At 37.3% G+C, this 18,819-nt stretch overlaps 1 protein-coding gene and 1 non-coding gene across 4 annotated transcripts in view; both read left to right on the top strand.

The window, feature by feature from the left end:
- Adgrb3 (adhesion G protein-coupled receptor B3) overlaps nt 1-18,819 on the top strand; it is a 772,147-nt gene that overhangs the window by 371,099 nt on the left and 382,229 nt on the right. The gene's annotated exons all lie outside the window — the stretch shown is intronic.
- On the top strand, nt 1,790-1,951 carry LOC123463276. Its single transcript, XR_006638858.1, has one exon. It is a non-coding gene; the product is annotated as a U1 spliceosomal RNA (small nuclear RNA).

Genomic DNA, 18,819 nt, shown 5'->3' with positions numbered 1-18,819 from the left:
AGTCTACTTTTTATAACAGTTTCAATTTTGTATTTAGAAGTAGAATTGTAGTGATTGAATTGAATTCAAGGAAAATCAATGATGTGTTATTGCTATCAGGGATGATGCATTGCTATCCTATGGTGCTCCTCTTACCTAAGCAAAGCCTGTCCTATGTGATTGAGGTCATTAAAACAAATGAAGTAATCAAGGCATGTTGCCATTCACCTATAATCCTAGCACTGAGAATTGTAGACAGGAGAATTATGAGTCTAAGAGCAGCCTAGATTACAAGACCTTGTCCCTGCCAAAAACAAACAAACAGGAAGAAAGAAAGAAAGAAAGAAAGAAAGAAAGAAAGAAAGAAAGAAAGAAAGGAAGGAAGGAAGGAAGGAAGGAAGGAAGGAAGGAAGGAAGGAAGGAAGGAAGGAAGGAAGGAAGGAAGGGAGGGAATGAAGAAAGACAGAAAGAAAGAAGTGAACAGTATTCTCTGAACCTGTAAAAAATCTGTACTCTAGATATGGTCATTAAAGGATTTACATAAATAAATAAATATTGAGCATGCTAGGAAGTATCACAAGAGTCAACTGTTGGAAATTCATTAATTCATTCTAGGAAATGTATGGCTTACAGATCAAGAAATATTCCTGGAGAGAGAAGCAGCTGGTCCTTTGTGATAGATTGTAAAGGGTTGCTAGATTTTTAATTATGTATTTGCAAGGAGAGAGAGAGAGAGAGAAAGACGAGACATAGAGGGAATGGGCACACAAGGGCCTCCAGCACTACAAATGAACTCCAGATGCATGTCTCCCTTGTGCATCTGGCTTACAAGGGTCCTGAGGAATAGATCCTGGATCCTTTGGCTTCACATGCAAATGCCTTAACTGCTAAGCCATTTCTCCATCGAAATAGAGAGTGCAAGCAAAAATGGGTGTGCCAGGGCTTCCAGCCACTGCAAAGGAACTCCAGACACATGTGCCACCATGTGCATTTGGATTACATGGGTACTGGAGAATTGAATCGGGGTCTTTAGGCTTCAGAGGCAAGCATCTTAACAGTCATGCCATCTCTCCAGTGATGGTTGCTGGATTTTTGTCTATTTCAAAAAAAGAGGAGTAAGCAGCAAACAGATGGTTATATTCCAGAACATTCTTTTTCTTTAATCATTGTGTCAGAGTTGAGATTTTGTTTAAAGTATCACTGGTTTATTTTGATAACTTGTATGTATAGAAGTGAAGAGAGAAACATATTTGAGAGCCATTTTGAGACATGTTTCTGAGTTCCCAAGATAATAGGAAATCAGTGAAGTTTGACTTGATAAAACTGTGCTTTGGGTAGAAGTAGGTTAGAGCAAGACAGAGAAGTTATAGATGTCAGGGAATTCTAAAATGCAATTAATATAAATGTAGACAAAAGGCTTTCTACAGAAATCAATGCAAGACATAAGGATGGATTGAATTAGTAATTGTGAGAAGTGAGAATATTGCCATGAATTCCAGATTCTGAGGTAGAAATTGATTGAATGCTTAACTGATGGGTCTGTGGTAGAGAAAGGAAGAATTGAAATTATATTTATTTCAAAAACATTTGAAACTACCTCTCACATATTGATATTTAGACAAGTACAATCCCTAAGTGACAACCTAAAATGAGATCTTGGATTTCAGTACAGAAGTCAAATCAATAAATACACACACTTGGTGTTCAACTGCCTAAAATTAATGGTAATACTATGTAAGTTTTACAGTGCTCAAGATAGGAATAAGAGAGAAAAGGCAAGGTGATGCCTACAGTGCAAATACAGAATCTCATACTTACCTGGCAGGGAGATACTATGATCACAATGTGGTTTTCCCACCGTGAGGTTTATCCATTGCACTCCATATGTGCTGACCTCTGCAATTTCCTCAAATGTGGGAAACTCGGTAGCATAATTTGTGGTACTGGGGGACTGTGTTCACACTCTCACCATAAAATTAAATAAAGAGAAAAAAATTAAAAAAAAACAGAAAATGTAGAATCAGGGCAGGCAGCAGAAGATGAATGGTTAGAGTTAGGGAATTTCAAAATTAACTATTATAGCCAATGTTGCATGATTAACAGACACAAAATAATAATTTTAAACGAATACTATACTCAGCATATGTTACTAATAATGGTTACAGTATTAGCATTAAGAAAAGAATTTATGTGATTGATAGTCTGACATGAAAGTTCTCCAGGAAAAAGCAGGCATGGTCAACAGGATCTAAATTCCACATGTGTTAGGTAGTTTCACTGGTCACACCCTTATCATTTTGATACAGTTGTCTGCAAGGGTTTCCTTTGCACAGATGGACGCTGCCGCGCCCACATGCTGCTGTCTCACAAGTGTTCTCAGGAAGTGTTCAGTGCTGACAATATCAAATAAGGGAGGAGTTTATGTGGGAACAAATATCTCCAAATACAGAATGTAATAATTAAGACTTTTAAAGAACTTCAAGTGCTCTCGAAATATGAGATTCTGCAAAGTATAGTTTCACTTCTACACTGAACCAGAAAAATTGGTGCCTTAGAAGCATTAAAGTTAAGATATTTTGTGAGGTTAAATATCATTGTTTATTCTTTGTTTAGAAATATATAATAGCGGGCTTTTTAAAATGAATGCTCCTATGGTTATTTTCTGAAATGGTAGCCAGATTCAGTCCAAATAACATGATATAATTTCAAGACCTCTTTCTTCTTTCTCACCACAGTGCCTTTTTGTCAAAATAAAATCTATTCTGTATTGTTAAATTTATTGCTGAACTTTTTTGACATAACACCTCATCCTTGTAGTCACCTTCATTTGATAGCGCAGCTTTGTAAGATGGCTTCTCTTTGGGGGGCTGATTTTCCTTTCAGTTCCTGCTTGGTTTTGTTATTCACACATCTCCATTATTTGCTTAACTTTCTTTCTTTAAAAATAAGACATGCTGTCAGTTGACACCATGCCCCCAAACTGTACAAATTAGCATCTACTATGTTTATTTGTAGAATTACCATCAGTTCAGTTTTGCCAGACTTGTAGAAAAGCGAGAGGTTCTCCCTCCTCCTGGCTCTACCAGTCCTGCAAGACACCTGAACTGAATGGGTATTTTTCTTTAGATCCAAGAGGAAATCCTTGAATTACCAATTACTTCATAATGTTACTTTACTGGTTCCCTTGGGCAAATATTTCAAACATAATTTTAAATTAAGACTTAGAATGCTATACACCACTGTGAGTTCATTTCCTGCTTAATAGGAACAATTACACTATACTCTGATTCACTCATTCTAAATGACTGGGTATGGATGCACTGGACAGGTTAGTGCAAAGGGCAGTCATATATATGTATATATATGTGCATGTGTGTGTGTGTGTGTGTATCATTCATATATATATATATATATATATATATATATATATATATATATATGAGATTTAGCTCCTGCCCACCCACTTAGGCACTTGAGAACCCCAGTTTGAGGCACTCCCTGGTATCAGTATAGTAGGTTAGAAGTGATTTGATTCACTTTATATAATCTCCATCCTTTATTTGGTACCTACATGTCATGTTCTCTTCTAGGTTTACAAGTGTTGTCAGTAAACAAATGAGACAAAGTTCTAGCTCTAAAGGAACCTATATTCTGTAGTAATGAGAGATATGTCACAAGATACCACCCAGCATGCTCAATATATTCAATTGTTATGATGAGAACTAAAGCCATCTGCCAGAATAAGAGGATAGGTATCATTACTGACTGTGTGGTCTAGGAAGGTCACTCACCAGTGACATATGAAATGACATGAGAGTATGAGATGCAGCAATATTAGGGACAGAACCCTTCAGTTTGTAGGAGCAGTCAATAAATATGTAAAGACCAAAGCACATCCATTTGTCTCACATTGAAAGGATGTTGGAGAGGTGAAGAGGGTTCATGGAAGATATGATGTCAGAGATGGCATAGGAAGTGAATTTTGGAAGGCATTTGACTGAAAATATGAAGAGGAGCAAAAACCACTGGAGAATTAGACAAACATGGCCTAATCTCATTTTTTATTCTAAAGGATCATTCCATAACAGAGTGGAACACCACAGACTCTTAAAAGCATGTGGTCTGAATCTGCTTCTGCATGGTTTGTAAAACACATGAGATGTTAGCAGAGTTATCATGAACATATACACAACATTTAATTATGGTAATGGGAAATATACCATATTCTGTATAATAGCTTCTCAGAACATACCTTTCTAAGTCTATCCTGGGGGTGGCAAGGGCCAAAGGTTGGTACCATAGAACGGGTATCATTAGGGGCTGTCCAGTTGATTTTGGCTTCAGAACTTATTTAGTAGCAAACCATCTTTATGGTTGGAGTATAATTGTCCTGTCACAAGTTATAAGTGACTCATCATTGTTCCCCAGTATAAGTCTATTGAATCAAGTGACCATTGGTCAGAATTATCTATGTGTATTTTAGATTTGAATATAATCATCCTGACATCTATGGTTGTTTTCCTTATTGTAGAATTAGGACTATGAGAGAGGGAGACAACATACTTTAAGGCCTTATTGGTTTCCCCTTCTGGAAAGCTTTTGTTTTGTAATTTAATAGGTCATTTATGTAATACTTGAGACATCCCTTCATCTTTGGTTATACATTTCTTTATGGGTACTTAAGAACAAGCAGGTATTCAAAATTTAATCAAGGATTAATTTTAGAGGTCACTAATGGCTCTCCAAAGGAGACTTTGAGAACCTGGGAGGAGCACTGTGGCGTCTTCAGTACTGGTATTGTCTGTTAGGATGAGTCAGTGCCATGCTGGCCAAATAGTCTTCCCTCCTTTGGGAAGCCAGTTTTCTTAAATAAAACTTAAAAAAAAATTAAAAATATCCAAAGTGGCTTATCTAAGATGTAGGCATCATTATCTCTTCAGCTTAAAACTCTTCTTTTAACATAACTACTACCACAGTTAGAAATGTGGGCTTTAATACAGAAAAGTTGAATCATTTTGAGTTGTTTCAAATTGTCAGAAAGCCTTTATTTTATAGATTAGTTGAAAAACACCTGCTTCCACATTTGTCCAGTCTACTTTTTGTTTTTTATTTATTTGCAAGGAGAGAAAGAAAGAGAGATAAGAGACTGAGACTAAGACAGAAAATGGGTATGTTAGGGCCTCTTTTCACTGGGGGTGGCGGTGGGGGGGTGGACTCTGAGATACATTCCCACTTTGTACATCTTGCCTTAAATGCATACTGGGGAATTGAACCAAAGCTAGCAGGCTTTGCCAGCAAGCACCTTTAACTGCTGAGCCATCACTCCAACCCTCATCTAATTTTTATAGCTATATATAAGGACACAATTGTTCAAATCACCATTCAAAAATGATATTGTCTCTGGTGGCTGGTAAGCATTTTAGTAGGCAATATCTTGTTTTGAATAACCCACTCCCTGTAAGTATTTTCTGTATTACTCTGATGGTAGGCCAACTTCTATGCTTAACAAATGCTCGACTCTGTTTCATGTAGTCCCTAGATCTCTAATAGTTTTTACTTCTTTATTCTCAATGAGCCTGGCACTAAGAAAGAATATAAAAATTTAGAATGGCTTTCTTACAGTCCATAAAAAAAAAAACATGTCATTTTACTGAAAATTCATGAAGTATCAGGCAGTGGATATTATTACAAATAACTCTTCAGAAGTGCCATTTGTGTACAATAGATAGAAAATATTCCAGTTCGCAACTCTGCCTTATTCATCAAGCTTTGCAAGAATGATGTGATAAGTACCCATCATATTCTATAACACATCCCAAATTAATGCTTTGCATACATCCATGATGCAGTTCCTGTGACAGGTAAACTATCTTAACCACTAAGCCATCTTTCCAGCCCAGCTTTTTATTCTTTTATGTGACTCTAGAAAAACTTATTCATATGTTCTGTCTTGTACATCTAGATAAAATATCTCCTAATCATTTGTTTTATGTTGTAGTAACACTGCTCATATATACCTACTTTATTAAAACTTATTTTCTGATCTTTTCCTCCTATTATGATGGTCTTGTGTAGGTAGTGTCAGGCACTATAAGGTCATGGATATCCAGTTCATTTTGTGTCTGGGAGAGCACGTTTTAAGGAGTTCTACCCTTCCATAATAGGATGAAAAGATCATGACAACAAAATAAGAGAGACTGATTGAGAGGGGGAGGGGATATAATAGAGAATGGAGTTTCAAAGGGGAAAGTGGGGGGAGGAAAGACATTACCATGGGATGTTTTATTAATCACGGAAGTGGCTAATAATTTGTTTTTTAAATGCCGGGCATGGTGGTGCACACCTTTAATCCCAGCACTCAAGAGGCAAAGGTAGGAGGACTGCCATGAGTTCAAGGCCACCCTGAGACTACATAGTGCATTTCAGTTCAGCCTGGGCTAGAGTGAGACCCTACTTCAAAAAAACAAAACAACAACAACAGCAACAAAAACTACTTGGAAGGCAGAGTAGGAGGACTGCTGTGAGTTCAAGACTACCCTGAGACAAGAACAACTTTCTATTTGGACTACAGGGTGCTTCCTACTTTTACTTTTCTCTGAAATACATCACAAATCATATTCACTAAGTGAAAAGAGCAGGCACTGCCAACCCTGACTGCATGTGAAGGAGCTCTTGGTCCTTTCATTGGGAACTGCATGCTTTATTGCCATCATTAATACCCATCTGTTCTGGCTAGGGAGATGGCTCAGCTCTTTAAGCCACTTGCTTGCAAAGCCTGTTGGTCCAGGTTTGATTCCCCACTTCCCACATACAGCCAGATGCACAGGGTGGTGCATATACCTGAAGTTTGTTTGCAGTAGTAAGAGGTGCGCTGGTGTGTCTATTCATTCTCATTCTCTCATAAATTTTCTTATATAATCATCTGTTCTTATGAGCTTTGTTACCCACATGCAAAAGACCCTGATATAGATCAAAAGTGCTGGCTGGAATGATTTCCCTCAATATCCAAGGATTCTGTCTCCAGCATCTTGTATAGATGCAAAATCTACACCATCAGCCTAGCGGACTTCCCTTTACTGCCTCATACATGGCCTTTGACCTGAAGGACATCTTCACTGGTCACCAAGCCTGCTTTTAAGGCCTAGCTGCTTTTAGAAAGCTCTAGATGTCCAATGGCACCACCAGACATACAATATCAGCCAGCTCCTCTTTCGGCCAGAGACAAACCTCTCTCCACTACTCAGTCCTCCTACCTCAGCTGTCTAAGTGCTCAGACTGAAGGCCTGAGCCATCATGCCCAGATCTTTTTTTTTTTGTTTTCCTTTTATTTTGTCTATCAACATTTTACCTAGCAAGACATTAAGAACTGTCCTGTCTACACAATCATAATCATATATGGAGATCAAACTAATTGGAAAGCTAATTGGATGGAATAGAGATAATCTTGCCGGGCGTGGTGGCACACTCCTTTAATCCCAGCACTCAGGAGTCAGAGGTAGGAGGATCACCGTGAGTTCGAGGCCACCCTGAGACTACATAGTGAATTCCAGGTCAGCCTGAGCCAGAGTGAGACCCTACCTCGAAAAACCAGAAAAATTAAAAAAATAAAAAAGATAATCTTTGCACAGGCTAAGCCTCGTGACATGGGGACATGGAAAACAGACATGAAAAACTATGAACCTTGGATGGAGCTTCTTGAAGACTGGGAAAAAAATGCCCACCTTCTCCAAAGATTTCCTGATGAAATAAATCTTAAAAAAAAAAAAAAAAAGTCCTGAGCCAAACTGACTAACATATAATCAGGAGTCAAACAACTTGTGCCCATCAAATTGTTATCTGCCTTATGCTTTGACTCCCCATAGCTTTTCTTTTGTTTGGTTTTTGGTTTTTCAAGGTAGGCTCAAAAAATTATTTTCTATCTAATGATAATTTTTAAGGATGCTTTAATCACATATAATTTTAAAATTTATATTTATATATTTGAGAGAGAAAAAGGCAGATATATAGAGAGAGGATGGGTACAACAGCCACTGCAGTGAACTCCAGAAGCATGTGCTATCTTGTGTATTTGGCTTACATGGGTCCTGGAAAATCAAACCTGGGTCCTTTGGTTTTGCAGGCAAGTGTCTGCACCATTAAGCCATCTCTCCAGCCTACCTTAATTATACCTTTAATAAGTGTTTTATAATACATCTTAGCCAATGAAAATATCGTCAATTTGTTTCTAACTTATTTCATCTTTTTCTTTCAATAATCATCTAGTTAATAATGTGTTCCTTTAAGAAAAAAATATTTGTCTTTATAGAATATTATTTATTTTGAATTTTATATCATTTTAAGAGAAGTTCACAGTGGAAGAAACCAAGAAGGTCACACAAAACTCTGAAATATAAGCCACATGAAAATGCTACAACTTTGAGAATATGAATGGAAGAAAGAAAATTTTACCTCTGCCTTAGCTACTTATACTTATTGGGAAGACTGGGTAGTGGTAGTAGTATATCATGCTGTATTATTTTCTGGGCAGGGAGTGTGACAGCTGCAAATTTAAAATTTAAGTTTTCTGATAGAACACCTGATTTTTTTTTTAATTTCTCAAAACAGTGACACACAGACCTCTCCTCAATCATTATTTTCTATTGAAAATCCCACAAAGGGCTGGAGAGATGACTTAGCAGTTAAGGCACTTGCCTGTGAAACCTAAAACACAGGTTCAATTCCCCAGGACTCACTAAGCCAGATACATAAGGTGGCCCATGAGTTTGGAGTTTTGTTGCAGCAGCTGACACACTCATTCTCTTTATATTTCCTCTTGTCCTCACTCTCTATATCTCTCTCTGTTTCCCTCTTAAATAAATAAAATCTATTTAAAAAAAAATCCAACAAAGCAACAACAAACTTGGGTATCTGAAGATAAGTTTGAGATGTCTTGTGAGCTCCAGGGAGGCTGTAACGAGCTGTGCATAGACAAGTGGTTGTGTTGTTCCAGTTCAAGAGATCCTGCAGTGATTCATCAACTAGGGCAAGACTCCAAAATGCAAGCAGCAAAAGAAAGGACTCTGGAAAACTGAATGGGTTTATATTTCCCTGGAATCTGACATTCTCAGACATATTTGAATTATAGCCCTTCCCATGGTGACTTCATGCTTTTGTTTAAAATAATTTTCTTAAGAATCTGGCAGATTCACACCTATTAGTATAAATGTAAAGATAAACTGTGCAGGTTATTGAAAAGGCAATATTTGATTTTTATAAAATATTATGGTCGCCATTGGTTTTTGTAATTGGAATTAGTAACATTGACATATTTTTCCAATTTTGTTCTTCAAGTAGAAGAATCTCACTGTGAGTTTATGTGAACCTGAAAAATAATCCTGTTTCAGCTGTTTCTATGGTGATAATTGCTTATCTCTATGGCAATAGTGGCCTGCCTATAACAATAGCCAGTGAAGAGAGCAGAGGCACTGAGTAACTCGTAATAATTTTTCTTTTTCTGTTTTTTTTTTTTTGTCTATTTTTATGATCTCCCTTTTCAAGACTCTTGCTGTATTTGGTTATAGCAAGAAATCTTCACCAAGTTCTTTCTTTCCACCACAGTACTTCACTGATTTTTCATTTTTTTTAAGTATCTGTTCTTTTGAGCTAAAAAATTAACTCAGATTAGAAACCGGTACAGGGATATTGTTTTCTGTATTTTAAAATATGCTGGCTGAGTATAGTAATTCACACTTAACACTCTTGAGCCTGAGGCAGGAGGATTGTGAGTTCAAATTCATATCCATTCCCTATTGACAAAAATAAAACAATGAAAATTGCTAGCATTAGTAGTAGACATATGTGCTTAAATAGCTCAGCTGTGCTGTGGTTTTCTGACCTTTTCTACATCACTTAATCTCGAGATTCCTCAGGTAAAATTATAAATTATTATAAGTTTTAAAGTAAGGGAGGTTTCTCTGGTTTTGTTTGGTCTTCTGGATTTTTTAAAGCATCTCATTTTATTTATTTACTTACTTATGGGGGGCATTTGTTAGGATCTTTTGTCTCTGCAAATGAATGCCAGATACATGCATCACTTGTTTATTTATTTGCAAGCAGAAAGACAGAGAAAAAATGAAAGAAATGGGGAATGAGTACACCGCAAAGGAACTTCAGATGCATGAGCCACTTTGTATATAAGTTTTTTGTGGGTCCTCAAGGTAGGGTCTCACTGCAGCTCAGGCTAGCCTCAAACTCATCCAAGTGCTTGGGTAAAGAGTTTTTACTCCTTTATTTATTTATTTTTCTTTTTTCTGGTTGTTTGGTGTTTTTTTTTTTTTTTGCTCTTTTCAAGGTAGAATATGTATAGCTGTAGCCCAGCCTGGCCTAACAAATGGATCCTCCCATGTATCTCAGCCTCCTGAGTGCTAGGGTTAAAGGCATGTGCCACCACACGTGGCTCTGAGCTCCATTTTTATCTCATGGAGTTCCAGGCCACCTTGGGGCTACAGAGTGAGTTCCAAGCCAGCCTGGGGCCTGAAACCCTGTTGGAAACAAACAAGCAAACTAGTGAACAGGCAGGCAGGCAGACAGATGGACAGATAGACAGACAGTTCAAATAAGAAAAAAACAAACAAAAAAAAAAAAAACAAAAATAAAACACAAGACCTTGTAACCCAAAATCCAGAAGCTCACCTGTGGAGGAATGGGTTGCTGGGCAGCAGTGGCCAGAGTAGAATAGAACATGTTGGGTTTGCTGGTCCATCCATTCTCTTTCCACCTGGTCTTTTTTTTTTTTTTTTTTTTGAGCCAGAGCTCCTGATCTCTCCCTCCCTCTCTCTCTCTCTCCCCTTCTTGGTGGTGCATACCTTTAATCCCAGCACTCAGGAGGCTGAAGTAGGACGATCTTTGCCAATGTGAGGCTAGCTTGTGACTACATAGAGCATTTCAGGTCAGCCTAGGCTAATGATGCAGGATTTGTGGATTTAGGGAGTGTCTCCCAATGAATGAACCCTGACTTTTGGTTTCTGTCCTACCTTTAACAAAGAATTGGCAAAGATGGACTCAAGAAGGATACATTATGAATAATCAAGTTTATTGAGGGGAAAATTACAAATTGTGTGGTTCATTTAAGCGAGATTGGGACCTAGGAAGGAAAGTTAGAACAGAGTCATAAACACGTGGGAAGTGGGAATCCAGGAGCTTGCTTAGGGAATCTCAGAGAAACCTGAATATGGTAGATTCAGAAACGAGAAAAATTTATGCATCTAATCAAAGAGAGAAGTTACCCCAAACTATAAAGCAGAGACAAGCAGAAAGGCCATCCAAATCAAGAAACAGTTTTATGCTCCCCATGCCCCTCCACCCTGGGGAAGCTGGACTCAAGTGAATCCTTGTGGCCCTACAGAAGAGAGGTGTGGACAGGCCAAACAGAGAAGCAAAACTTCTGGGCTTAGCCAATGAAATTCAGGTCAGGAAAACAGGAGTCTTTATCTGGAAGAGGAAAACCCGATTGTTTGGTGAATTTAGAGGGTGGATCTTTGGGCCACACCATCCAGGGTTGTAGATCCCTCTTGATCAGACAAGGGTTCCATTTCTGAAAAGTTCTGTTTTTGTGTTAGGGCAGGACAGCATGTAGGGTGGTATCTCTTAGTTCTCTCTTTGAGCCTCAAACCCTAACTGATGCTGCCTAGGATTTCCTAGTGGTTAAGGAACTTGCCTGCAAAGCCAAAGGACCCAGGTGCAATTCCCCAAGACTCATGTAAGTCAGATGCACAAGGTGGTACATGCACATGGAGTTCATCTGTAGCCACTGGAGACTCTAGTGTACCCATTCTCTCTTTCACTCTCTCTTACTCTGTCTCTTTCTCTCTGTCAAATAAATAAAATAAAATGCTAGATTTCTCCTATCCTCCTTCACTAGAGTAAGACCCTACCTCTAAACAATCATAACCACCAGGGCTCAGGGAATTTTGTGGAAAAGGGGACAGAAGCATTGTTAAGAGCTGTGGGTTGAGAGGACATACCCAGATGAATTGCTTCCCCCTCACAACACATAACCCACAACCCCATGGGGAAAACCAGCAACTTCACTGAGGAGGGCCCCTACTGTAATGGGAACAGGGAGGAGGGAAATGATGGTACCAATACATGATGTGTCCATATAAAGTATATTCTTTTTTATGTTTATTTATTTATTTGAAAGTGACAGACAGAGAAAAAGGCAGGGAGAGAGAGAAAGAGAGAGAGGGAGAGGGAGAGAGAGAGAGAGAGAGAATGGGCACACCAGGGCCTCCAGCCACTGTAAATGAACTCCAGACATGTGCGCCCCCTTGTGCATCTGGCTAACGTGGGTCCTGGGGAATCGAGCCTCGAACCGGGGTCCTTAGGCTTCACAGTCAAGCACTTAAACACTAAGCCATCTCTCCAGCCCTAAAGTATATTCTTAACAAAAATAAATAAATAAAATGGACTAGAACAAAACCCTACCATGAAAAACAAAACTAAATTAATTAAATAGCTAATAATAATAAAAATAACAACAATTTTCCAATGAAGTTGCTATCAAGAGGAAAGGTAACATGTATTTCAAGCCTGGGTCACAAGTGGCCCTCTAATTTGTGATGGAGCAATTCAGTGCCAGTTACAGGCTCAGCTCCTGAGTGGAAGTGTAACCTGCCAATCCGATGGCATCACTCCTTCCCCTCCGGTCACAGTCAGCTAGTCTCCTCTAGGCCTTTTCTAAATCCTTGCCAAAACTTAGTACCCTGTACAGTGAAAAAGAAATCTCAATATTATGTCTACCACACACTTTTCAAAGACAACACAATCTAAACCACCATGCTGTCCATTTTAAAAGGAGCATATGACACGGCTGCCTTCTATGGTACCATGACAGCATCACACTGACAGTTGGCAATCTGCTACCTGAAGAAGGTGAATCTTTCTCAGATATGATTACTAGTCGCTAACTCAACCTTAGGTCCCTTGAATGATATACATAAGAAACCTTCTCTACCTTAACTTTACAGAAACTAAGGTATGAGCTCTATAAAAATTTTATCAACTTTATAGACTTATCAAGTCATCCTGTACCTTCATGATGTTCTGTAGAATATCTGAATGAATTAGTTCTGCTAATCCTTGATTGAGTTCTTTCATATAATCACAACCATATTTTTCACATTTTCTATATAAAGAATTTTAACTTTATAAACAAAAAAATAATTTATCATGGTGCTAGTATCATAAGTTTACTTTAATATGTTTCTTTAATTTGGTCCTTTATATCTGGATATTTTGATACATGCATATACTGTGGGGGTGGGGTGGAGACAGGACAATCGGGAGTTCCGGAACAACCTTGGCTACATAAGTTCAAAGCCAGCCTGGGCTACATGAGATACTGTCTCAGTTAAAATTCAAATTTGGGTTTTTTGTTTGGGCCAGTGACATATGAATATGGAAGCAAGGGTATATATGGTCAAGATATACACTTTTATTTTATTTATTTGACTTCATTTGCTTTTCATTGTTTGTTTTTACAAGAGAGAGTTTCATTCTAGCCAAGGCTGGCCTTGAACTCACAAAAATCCTGCTAGCTCAACTTCCTGAGTGTTGAAATTAAAGTCATATCCCATCATGCCCAGCTCCAGATGTGCACTTAATAGATATATGTAAATATAAATAATATATATTATATATAATGCTTATTATATATAATATATTATGTATATATAGTATTTGAATCAAAATGCAATCATTTTTGATATATTAGTATTCAAGCTATGACTTTAAGGAGGAAATGGTATGTTTCTAAGTCACATTAAATAATAAAAGTATTTTTTTTAAAAAATTAAACTGAAATATGAATCTAATAATAACAAGCTACATAACAAATGGTATGCAATCTTACCCAGTACACAGAATTATACCCAAGCCTGCAAGTAACTATAACATAAGGCAATATAGTTTTAAAGACTGAACAGTTCATAAGGGAATAATTTACATAGGATAATAAGTCAACCTTCAGACTTCTGGCTGAAGTCAAAGAAATCTGATCCATTTAAAGTATTAATAAAGTTAAAAATTGTGCAGGAATGAATAATTAAGACCAATGACCTGAAATTTCTTTATCATTATAATATGGCTTAAAAACCTTCTTTGAAATATTAAACTTCTTCTTTTTGAAGAATCCGTATCAATTATTTAACACATTAACCTCCTCTCTCCTCTGTCATTCTTCTCCTGGATTCCTGGAACTTATTGCCTGGTTGTTTTCTCTTTTAATTTTCATTAACTCCTCAATACTTTTATTATTGTCCCTGAAATGGAAATATGTTCTTCCTAACAAGAATATCCCTAAAATTTTTTAAACATATTATGAATATAAGTGATATTACCAAAGAATTATTGAACTTTTAAAATAGTTTAGGGGCTAGAAAAATGGCTTATCAGTTAAGGCACTTGCCTATAACGCCAAACAACCCCAGATAGATTTCTCAGTGCCCATGTAAAACCAAATGCACAAGGAGGTGCAAGTATCTGGAGTTTGCTTGCAGAAGCTAGAGGCCCTGGCGCACCCATCCTCCCTCCCTCTCTCAAATAAATAAACAAATATTAAAAAAAATGTTTAACAGCAAAGTAAGTATATTGTAACATTATTTAGTTTTTAAAGATAAAACAAAGTTGTAAGCAGTAACTATGCTCTGTTTAACCACATAGTTTACTGTAGTAAAATACCATATTCATTTTGATCTTAAAATTATGTTTTGGTATATGGGGATCAGAAGGAATAAAATATGGTTTTGGAAGTTTTTGTTGTTCATTTGCTTCTTTCACTGGTGATCCAGAGACTGAGAATATGCTCATTTGGGCTTCAGTTGCCTTAATAGTTTTATTTCCTAAGGTGGAAGCAAATGTGGGTAGACTTAGAGTTAATATCTATCAACATCATTCTTTGGATTTTCTGTAAATCCAACCAACCATGAACTCACCTATCTATATTATAGAACTACTTGAATATGAAGATTCTTTGCAATCCTTTAAAATTAGTTTATAAAATGAAATCAAATTATATTTGGTTTTGAATGTGTTATCTGATCAGATGAGGTAATAATTGAATGTATTACCTGAAATGCTTAGCAAACAGTGCATTCTGTTCCTGATGTTTATTTCTGTTCTTTCATTAAGACTTATTTGTTTAGGGACACATGATTAACATTTGTTGGAAAATGCATAGAACTCAATGATATGTCACTAAATTCTATTAAAAAGCCAATAAATAAAGGTTTAGTATGATTGAGTGGATTGATATACAGTTAAAGGATACAAGTGTAAGTAGAGTGTAGTTGTTAATGGGAAGATCCTGAGCCTCCAGGAGGATATGTATAGACAGATATAGATAGATAGATGTATATATAGCTATATAAGTAGATCTATATTTAAATCATCTAAATCTATATAAACATGAAATCATTAGGCGGGGCATGAGTCAAAGTATGGCTAAAACCTATTCTGACTGCAGTGTAGAGATTGCAAAAGGCACAAGAATGGATATGGGGAACAGATAAACTCTGAATGAGTCACAGAAAATTTTAAGCTCTGTTTTAGAAGAGAAACATTTAACATAGGAGCTGAGTTCACAGGGTAAGTTCATAGTCACTTCAAGGCTAACTCACTGATTTCTGGCTTGGAAAAGGGTGAGTGGAGGCTCAGTTTACAGAGATGGAGAAGTTTCTATGGGCAAGGCAGATTTGGATGACTAGAGAGTGAAAATAGGAGCCAAGCTTTAAATATGTTATATTTGAAGACATTCTATGTAATGACCCAAGCAGACAGTTCAGTTTTAAATTTTAAAGAAAATTTCTTATGCCTCTTTCTGCCTATACTGAATAAATCTTTCTTCTCTCCAGAGAGTATAGTCTCTTCATATGTAAGGATTTCCTTTCAAAGATTTGGATTAGCCCACAGTATTTTGCACAAGCATAGATAATTTGGGGGGAAGTATTATATCTTACTAGGTATAAGAAGTGAGCAAATTGTCTCTGGCGTAAGCCTCATGAAATGCTATTGATTTTTATAAATGGTCCAAGTGAGTGCTATTAAATGATTTGTCAGAGCTTCAAAGTAAATGGAAAATTAGCTTGCTTGAGACCAGAGCCAAATTCAGTTAAAACCCCCTGCCCCCTGCTGAGTCCTGAATAAATTTTGCTGTAACTAACCCACCATATGCTAAGATCTTAGAATACAGTAGTTAGGCAACATGTTCCTACTTTTTGAGTTTATAGACATGCATTGAAGATGAAAATATTGTTTTGAAAATATTTTTATGATGAAGGTGCATATATAAGATGACAAAACAGAAAGAAGTGAGGCTTTTGCTATCTTTCAACAGGACACTTAGAATGCACCAAACTAAGGATAATGTAATTTAGTAAAGGCCCATATGTGACAATTGAGAGGTGTTTGGTGAGATAAGAAAGCTCTGTGAAAGTATCTGTACCTTTGGATCATGGTGTGCTATGATTTTGAAACATACATAAGCAATTCTTAGAAAACTTCAGACCCAAAGTACATGATTCAAATTTTATTCTGGGACCACTGGAAAGCTGTTGAATTTCTCAAAGAAGAGTAAAACATGATCCATTTTATGTTTTATACAGATAACTCTGCTTTCTGGAAAAAAAATGTTCTGAGGACCAGAGTAGTTAAGTCTAGTGTGACAGGTTTTGAGTAAGTTCAGGTGAGGTGATAGAATGGAGACAGAGGCAAACCCAGTGATTCACAGCATGTTTCAGAAATAATACCAAGAGCGTATGTTGATGGCCAGATTGTACAAGGGCAGGGAAATAAAAATCCAGAACAACCCCAAGATTGGGTTTTCATATTTGTGCAGATGGCAGTGTCCTTATACCTGATGGAGAGAAAACTACTTCAATGGCATTAAATCAAGAGTTGTGCTCACAAATTCTGTATTAGACTCAAGATCCACAGCACTGCTTACATAATTATGATTAAAACTCATGTTTTTTGCATATGTCCACTCATATTATTACCGCTTTCACATAATAAAAGTAAAGTTTTATAGCTTCAAAGAAGAACTGAAAATATTTATTTTTAAGCTATGTGTAGAAGTAAATTCCCACTCTTTGCTATTTGCCATGCCCTAAATCTAATTTTCTAGTATTTCTTATATTCCTTTTTTTAAAAAAAAAATTGGTTTATTTAATTGAGAGTGACAGACACACAGGGAGAAAGAGACAGATAGAGAGAGAGAAAGTGAATGGGCGTGCCAGGGCCTCCAGCCACTGCAAATGAACTCCAGACACGTGCGCCTCCTTGTGCATCTGGCTAAGGTGGGTCCTGGGGAATCGAGCCTCAAACCGCAGTCCTTAGGCTTCACAGGCAAGCACTTAACCACTAAGCCATCTCTCCAGCCCTATATTCCTTTTTAAAAATAAAATGAAGGCCGGGCGTGGTGGCGCACACCTTAAATCCCAGCTTTCAGGAGGCAGAGGTAGGAAGATTGCCTTGAGTTAGAGGCCACCCTGAGACTCCATAGTCAATTCCAAGTCAGCCTGGGCTAGAGTGATACCCTACCTCAAAAATCCAAAAATAGGGCTGGAGAGATGGCTTAGCGGTTAAGCGCTTGCCTGTGAAGCCTAAGGACCCCAGTTCAAGGCTCGGTTCCCCAGGTCCCACGTTAGCCAGATGCACAAGGGGGCGCACGCATCTGGAGTTCATTTGCAGAGGCTGGAAGCCCTGGAGCGCCCATTCTCTCTCTCTCCCTCTATCTTTCTCTCTGTGTCTGTCGCTCTCAAATAAATAAATAAATAAATAATTTTTAAAAAATCCAAAAATAAATAAATAAATATAAAATAAAATAAAAAAGAAAGAAAGAAAGAAAGAAAGAAAGAAAGAAAGAAAGAAAGAAAGAAAGAAAGAAAATGATTGTTCATTATTCTGTGTAGTCATTATAGTCTTTGGCTACTTACAGAACCATCTTCTCATTATCACATTATAATTTTGTTCTTGAGTCTCCCCACTACCACTATTTTTTGGGTGGGGGGTTCATCCCCTGTTACTTACCTCAGAAGTTTTGTCTTCCTGAATATACATCTGCAACCTCTTTCCTGCTACCTCCTCAATGTCTCCATAGCTCTCCACCTTGGTCATTTCAGGGGTCTGCCCAGTGAAGCTTTGTCTGTCATCATGTTGTACCAACTCTAACCCATTGCTCTCTGTTCACTTATCGGTAACCATCTCCTAGTCAGTTTGTTCACTTCCTCCTTGTCTGATTCTCCGAGAGTTCATGCTATTCTCATGAGGTCAATGACTTTAACTTTAGGCATTTGGAGCACCCATGTCTGTGCTACACATACAAAAGACATTCAGTTAACGATTTCATTGAATTAATGAATTGATACATTGCCTTCTCTTTTTGGGAAAACTTACTCCAATCTATGTTATTCGCTGTCAATTCTAACATGAAGATATGGAATTTTTTTCCATAATTTGCATATAATTATTCTCTAGATCTTTGACTTTACAATATTATGTTCAGTCTTGTATCCTACCAACACTGCCTGCTCTCCAAATGCTATTATAATAACAAGGCTAGCAGTGTTACTATTAATGGCAATTACAACTATTAATGATAGCAACATTATTTCTCTAGGACATCTAAAATTTTCTCATCTCATGATGGAGAGATGGTTCAGCAGTTAAGGCTCTTGCCTGCAAAGTCTAACGATCTGTGTTTGATTCCCCAGTACCCATGTAAAGCCAGATGCACAAAGTGGCACATGCATCTGGAGTTCATTTATAGTGGCTGAAAGCCCTTCTATGCCCATTTCTTTCTGT

This window comes from Jaculus jaculus, chromosome 8 (genome assembly GCF_020740685.1).
Source record: "Jaculus jaculus isolate mJacJac1 chromosome 8, mJacJac1.mat.Y.cur, whole genome shotgun sequence".
Classification (NCBI taxonomy): Eukaryota; Metazoa; Chordata; class Mammalia; order Rodentia; family Dipodidae; genus Jaculus; species Jaculus jaculus.
This window is presented reverse-complemented; position numbering and strand designations above follow the sequence as displayed.